The sequence below is a fragment of the Castor canadensis genome, chromosome 14 (assembly GCF_047511655.1).
Source record: "Castor canadensis chromosome 14, mCasCan1.hap1v2, whole genome shotgun sequence".
Classification (NCBI taxonomy): Eukaryota; Metazoa; Chordata; class Mammalia; order Rodentia; family Castoridae; genus Castor; species Castor canadensis.
In genome coordinates this window covers 85,028,165-85,034,509 of record NC_133399.1, presented here as the reverse complement: position 1 = coordinate 85,034,509, position 6,345 = coordinate 85,028,165, and the positions used below count along the sequence as shown (strand labels likewise).

Genomic DNA, 6,345 nt, shown 5'->3' with positions numbered 1-6,345 from the left:
TACTCTTAAACTTTTGCGGCTGGGGGAATAGATGTAGTATGTCTAACAAACTCTAACTGTACTGGGTACCTAAATCTGCTTTTGCTGAAAAGCACTGGCTCCTCATTTGGGAACAGGAGAAAAGCTTGGCATCTCTGTCTCCATTTTGTACCTATTGTCCTTTGCTCTGAGCCATCCGTTCCTTCAGCCAACTTGGAATTAAGGAAGGACGGGAATGATCAATAATGCCTTATGACAAGAGCCTGAAACTATCTCTAAGGAACAGAGAAGTCTTGCAGGACAGACCATCTCTCCAAATGAGGACAATTACCTGTAATGATGAGGCTGCACCCTGGAGCAGTAGCAATCTTGGGAACCAGATTGCTCCCCTCAAGTGATGACAGCCATAACAACTTCTCAGGAACACAGAATCCTGGAAGAACAAGAATGAGATAATGATCATCCAGGCCACACCTATGACTGGAACTGTTTAACTATGCATTTTATGTATACCTTTTGTCCCTTGCCCCTAATTCTTTTTCTATTTAAAGCTAAAGCTCATTTCTGTATCTCAAAGATGGCTGACAATGAACTGAGTACTGACTTTGCTTCTTCCCATGGTGTGTCCCAGGATGTGTAATAAATCTTTCTCTGCCTTTTACCATGTTTCTTTATTTAGCATATAGAGGCTAGTGGCTGGATCTGATATGTGGATGCCTCAAAGTTTGTGCCTGAGGTCCAAAACTCCATTTTCATAATCATTAAGATAATAGATCTGGGGCTGAGATGGGAGGGAGATGTCATCTAGGACTATCCAAAACACAGGGACAATAGGTGTACTTTAGGACTTCCCTCTGTTAGACATGCCTTTTATTCTTTTTTGTCCCTCTACCCATCCAAGGTGTCAGGCAGCTTGTTTAAATATTTAAAGAGTTAGCAGATACAGATAGCTCCTTTATGTCTCCCATTTCTTATAATTTAACATCTAAAATGAGGTGGGAGGGGAACAGCTGCTCTGGCTTTATTTTTTACTTTCTTATTTCAATGTCTGTGTCTAGCCTTTTTAACATTTATTAGAAATAATATATTTTCCCTGCCTCCTCATCTATCTATCCTGCCTCACCCATCATTTATGGTTAACTGACACCTAACAATGTAACTTGGAAGATATAAAAGCTGAAAGACTCTAAGATGAGGTAGCCCTTCTTTGCTTTCTTATCTTGTACTTGCCATTAGTGCTCACTACTAGAAATTCAAGCCCACTCTAGTGTGGTAAAGGGTGCTCTGTGTGGTGCCACAGAACCTCACAGACATCCATGTGGAGTAGGTGGCCACTGCCTCTTTCTTTTTAATTTTTATTATATTATTATTACATTCTTTTTAATTTTTAATTTTAATTATATTATTATTACATTACTGGGGGTACAATGTGACATTTACAAAAGTTCTTACAATATATCATAGTTGAATTCACCCTCTCCATCATTCTCATTTATTATTCCCCCTTCCCCCACTCCTGGAATAGTTTCAACTTGTCTCATTTTTCTATTTTCATCCATGAGTACATAATTACTTACACTACAGTCACCCTCCTTCACCCTTTCCTTATATCCTCCCCCATCCCACTGGTATGAACCTCCAGACAGGACCTATTTTACTTCTTGTTCTCCATTTTTGAAAAAAGGGTATTGTTGTTGTAAATCTTGATGCCGGGTGAAACGTGTGTTTTGCATGAGGCTGACTGACAAGCCAGCCCTGTGTAATTGTAGAGAGATAAATAGATGTCTTCCAAAAGAAGTAATAAAAGTGACCCCTAAAATGTTAATCTTATAAGAAATTATAAGTTGAGTTCTAACTTGAATATATGCTGGCATAAAGTATTGTTCTGGGTGTTCTGGATAATGTATTTACATAAGAGAATAAAATAGCAGAATATATCTGAGAAAAGAAGATAGTGTCCTGTCCTTTTATTTTGTGTCCAAAAGCTCCATAGTTAACTTAGCAAATGTTATTACTGAGTACTTTCAGATAAAACTGTAAAATGCAACTAAAGAAAAAATGTAAACATAATTATATTGAGAGTCATAGAAACACCAAGTTCTTAGAAAGGAAATGTCTAAATCGTAAATGTGTCCATTCTTCCTGGATCACTTTAGAATGTCCATGTATTATAATCAAAATCCTAAAGGTTTTCTGGAGAAAAAAAACTTAATGAAATAATTTTACTATTTATTTGGGATAAGCAAAATGTAAAAAAAGACTTTCTTTGAATAGAAATAGGAAAATTCAGGGGTAATTATTAATTTATATGAAATAGTACTGAAACTTCTTCTTTGCTCCTTGTACCTAAATAACTTCCAGATGGATCAAAGTTTTTAAATATGCCCAATCATTTATACATTTGGAATGGAAAGACCTTTCTAATCATGATAACCAAAAAAAAGGAAAAAGCATCAATTTATGTAATGTATGATATGTTTTTTATGAAAGTTATCTTGAAAAGGGGTAAATACAAATTGCATGCTAAAAAAAATTTCAGTTTTCCCCATCTGTTCAGATTTCTCTCTCTAGTTTTTTCAATTCCATCAATGCTTCTAATTAGCTAAGACCTAAAATTAACTGAACCTACTACTTTTACACGCATGCTCAATACTTCGTTTTCCCATACTGGTTTATATAGCATAAGTTCATGGTCAGTTCTAATAGTCATCATTCTTTCTTGGCTAAACCATAACATGGTTAAATCAATCTAATATCTGTTGACATCTGTGAATCGAAATTGATTAGAGAAAAATTGTCAATCACATAGTAGGTCTCATTTTAAATTTATAATCACTAATACTGGAAGCAGTGCTTGAATTGTTTTTCCTGAAAAACACCAAGTCCTTACCTGGGTCCACAAATTAACTGAAAACAGGAGAAAAGCTTGGCATCTCTGTCTCCACTTTTTACCTGTTGTCCTTTGCTCTGAGTCATTCTCTCCTGAGTCACCTTGGAATCAAGGAAGGACAGGAATGATAAATAACATCTTTATGACAAGGGCCTGAAACTACCCCTTAGGAACAGTGGAGCCTTGCACAAAAGACCAACCCTCCAAATTAGAACAATTACCTAGAGTGATGAGGCTGTACCCTGCAGCAAAAGCAGTCATCTCTTAGGAGCCAGATTGCTCCCCTCAAGTGATGACAGTGAGAACAACTTCTCTGGAACCCTGGAAGAGCAAGGAGCAAGACAATGGTCAACCAGGCCCTACTGACCATTGGAACATATGACTGGGACTGTTTAACTGGACATACCTTTTGCCCCTTGCTCTAATTCAGTGTCTATTTCAAGCTAAGTTAAAGTCTGTACCCCAAAGTGGCTAAAGATGGGCTGAGTGTTTACTTTGCCTCTTCCCACGGCATGACCTGGGCCATGTAATAAATCTCCTTTCTCTGCCCTTCACCATGTTTTTCTTTTCTTTTATTTATTTTAATTTTATTTTATCATTTTTACGTTTACTTACATGAGTATACATTATTTGGGCCACCTCCTCCCCACTCCCACTTTTAGGCAGAACCTGTACTGCCCTCTTGTTCTCTGATTTTGTTGAAGAGAAAACATAAGAGATAATAAGAAAAACACAGCATTTTGGCTAGTTTGAGACAAAGATAGCTATACAGAGAGATTCCTAGTGTTGTTATTATGCATATGTGTATTACAATCCATATAACTTCATTTCTACCAGATCTCTTCACAATTTCCTAGTCCCCTTCCCATAGTGGCGTCTGCCAATTTAAGATTACTATATTCGCTTCTATACAGTGAGCACATCAACCACATTCAAGTTTTAGGTTTCCTTCCCTTTCCCTATTCCTCCTGTGCACAGTCTCCCCTTAGTGTGTGACCCATGTCCAATAATATTACTGCATTTGTTTTAGGTCTATAATCTGCACAGGAAGGAGAACATGTGATTTTTTAACCTTCTGATCCTGGCTAACTTTGCTTAAGATAATGTTCTACAGTTCCATCTACTTACTAGCAAATGACAAAATTTCGTTCTTCTTTGTGGCTGAATCAAATTCCATTGTGTATAAATACCACATTTTCTTAATGCATTCATCAGTACTGGGGCATCTTGGCTGTTTCCATAGCTTGGCTATTGTGAATAACACATGAAAAAATGCTCACCATCCCTGGCCATAAAGGAAATGCAAATCAAAACCATACTAAGATTCCACCTCACTCCTATTAGAATTGCTACTATCAAGAACACCACCAACAAATGTTGGTGAGGATGCGGGTAAAAAGGAACCCTCATAAAAGGAATTCCCACCTGCTGGTGGGAATGTAAGCTAGTACAACCACTATGGAAAACAAAATGGAAACTTCTTAAAAAACTAAACATACATCTGCCATATAATCCAGCAATACCACTCCTGGGGATATACCCAAAAGAATGTGACTAAGGTTATTACAAAGGCACCTGCACACCCCAGTTTCTTCATCATGTTTTTTTATTTGGCAAATAGTGATGAGTGGCTGGATCTGTTATGTAGGAACCCAGGAGTTTGGGCCTGAGGTCCAAAACTCTGGTTTCAATATTAAGTGGGCTCTTAATGCCTTCCAGAAATTATAATCTATTTTCATAGTCTCTCCCTTTCAATTTTCTTTGATGTTATTTCATATCTTCTCTCCTCAAACTTCTAAAAACCTTCTATATCTTCACTTTTAGCCAAATTTCTTCTTTTGTATGTCACCAAAGAAACAAAAGCATTCTGAAAAGAACTTCTTCAAGTTTGTTTTGTCACAATCTACCTGACTACATTAAGCAAGTTAAATTTCCTTATTGGTATACCTGCTCTGGACAAATCTTTCTTCAGTGACAACAGTGCTTTTAAATTGTGTAAAGAAGTCTTTGTTGATGATTTTTAAAAATCTTATGGTAAATAATTTGGAAAAAGCCAACCTCTTTATCATTTCATAAAATTTTATTATTCTGTAATAAGTGCTATTATTTCAGATCTTTGCGATCACTGATAAATTAATGTGTCATTACAAAGTTAAAGTGTTAGTAGCTCCCTGCATCTAAGATATTGTCTTCAGTATTGCCTTTCTCAGAAAATTATATAATTGACTACCTTACCCTCATTATTCTTGGTATATTTCCAAATATATTCAGAGATGCATGTATATGAGGCTGTTTTGAAATTATTTCTCTTCAAATGGCGTCACAGAGTGAACATGATGTTTAGAATTCTATGTCCCAAGTAACTTTAAATTTCCTGAAAACTTTTTATGTTCATCACTCAGGAAGTAGAGTGTATGTTCTTTTCCTACTGACCATAAGTAACAACCTGCATACATTCAACGACCAATGACTATACACATAGCTACTCTGCACAAATCTGATGGGCAAAAAGGGATTGGAAGTAAAGTTATAAATGGGTAGTCAGGGAAATGTTGAAGCTGAGACTATCAGAGAATTTTTCAGCTCTGCCTGAAGAGTGAAAATACTACTGCTGAATAAAGAAGTGTTTTAGTTATGGAGAGAGAGATTTTTTCTCTCATTCTTTTTTCAAACTCTACTTGGTCTGAAGAGGCTCTTTTATTTTTCAAGAGCAGTGTATGATAACTTAGTTTGGCATTCTCTCCATGAAAGCAAAGATTCAGGAGCAATATCAAGCTGGTTGCTTATTGCTCTTCTGTGAATAGCATACCCTGACCAATCTATTTCAAAGGACAATACTCCAGGCATAACATATGATGCAAATGGAATGTGGCAATTTGATTTTCAAGTAGCACTTCATAAGAAGCATGGTTAAGCAAGAGCAGCATGTCACAGTCAGCCCTTGTAAATGTATTGTATCAAACCTACTTAAGTATCACAGAGTAAAGTTACAACCCTAACTTTCTGAAAAATAGATCATATCTCAAAGATTAAAAATGTCTTTACATTTATACTTAGCTTTTAAGTTCAATTCTCTTCCTTACCTGAGCATGGTTTGATATCCTTAGACCACAAATTGAGGCAAGAATCCTTATTTCATGATTTCACGTCCACTCAAGAGTTATGGCAGGTATCTTAGTCTGCTACTGTTGCTGTACCAGATTGCTTTTTTTCAGAAAGCAATCACTGTACCAGAGCAAGCATGATTTACTTCCGAATGCTCCTCAAGACTTGCCTCCTCCAGTCCCTTAAATATCCTCACACGTATATCAGTGGCAGTCACCCAAGACAATCCCAGAGCACACTCTGACTTCTTGTCTTCAAAATCAGAATAATTTCATCTAGAACAGTCAAAATATTTGCGTCTTCCTTTCCACAGATCAGAATCATACCTCTGATTCGGATCATAGTGCTCTATGACTAGGCCACCATTAATT

General features: G+C 36.6%; 1 long non-coding RNA gene across 1 annotated transcript; it reads right to left on the bottom strand.

The window, feature by feature from the left end:
* Nucleotides 1-3,166, bottom strand: LOC141416451 (uncharacterized). Its single transcript, XR_012441173.1, has 3 exons — nt 3,091-3,166; nt 2,870-2,970; nt 1-412 (listed from the first exon to the last, which is right to left on the bottom strand). It is a non-coding gene; the product is annotated as an uncharacterized lncRNA (long non-coding RNA).
* Nucleotides 3,167-6,345: the final 3,179 nt, after the last annotated feature.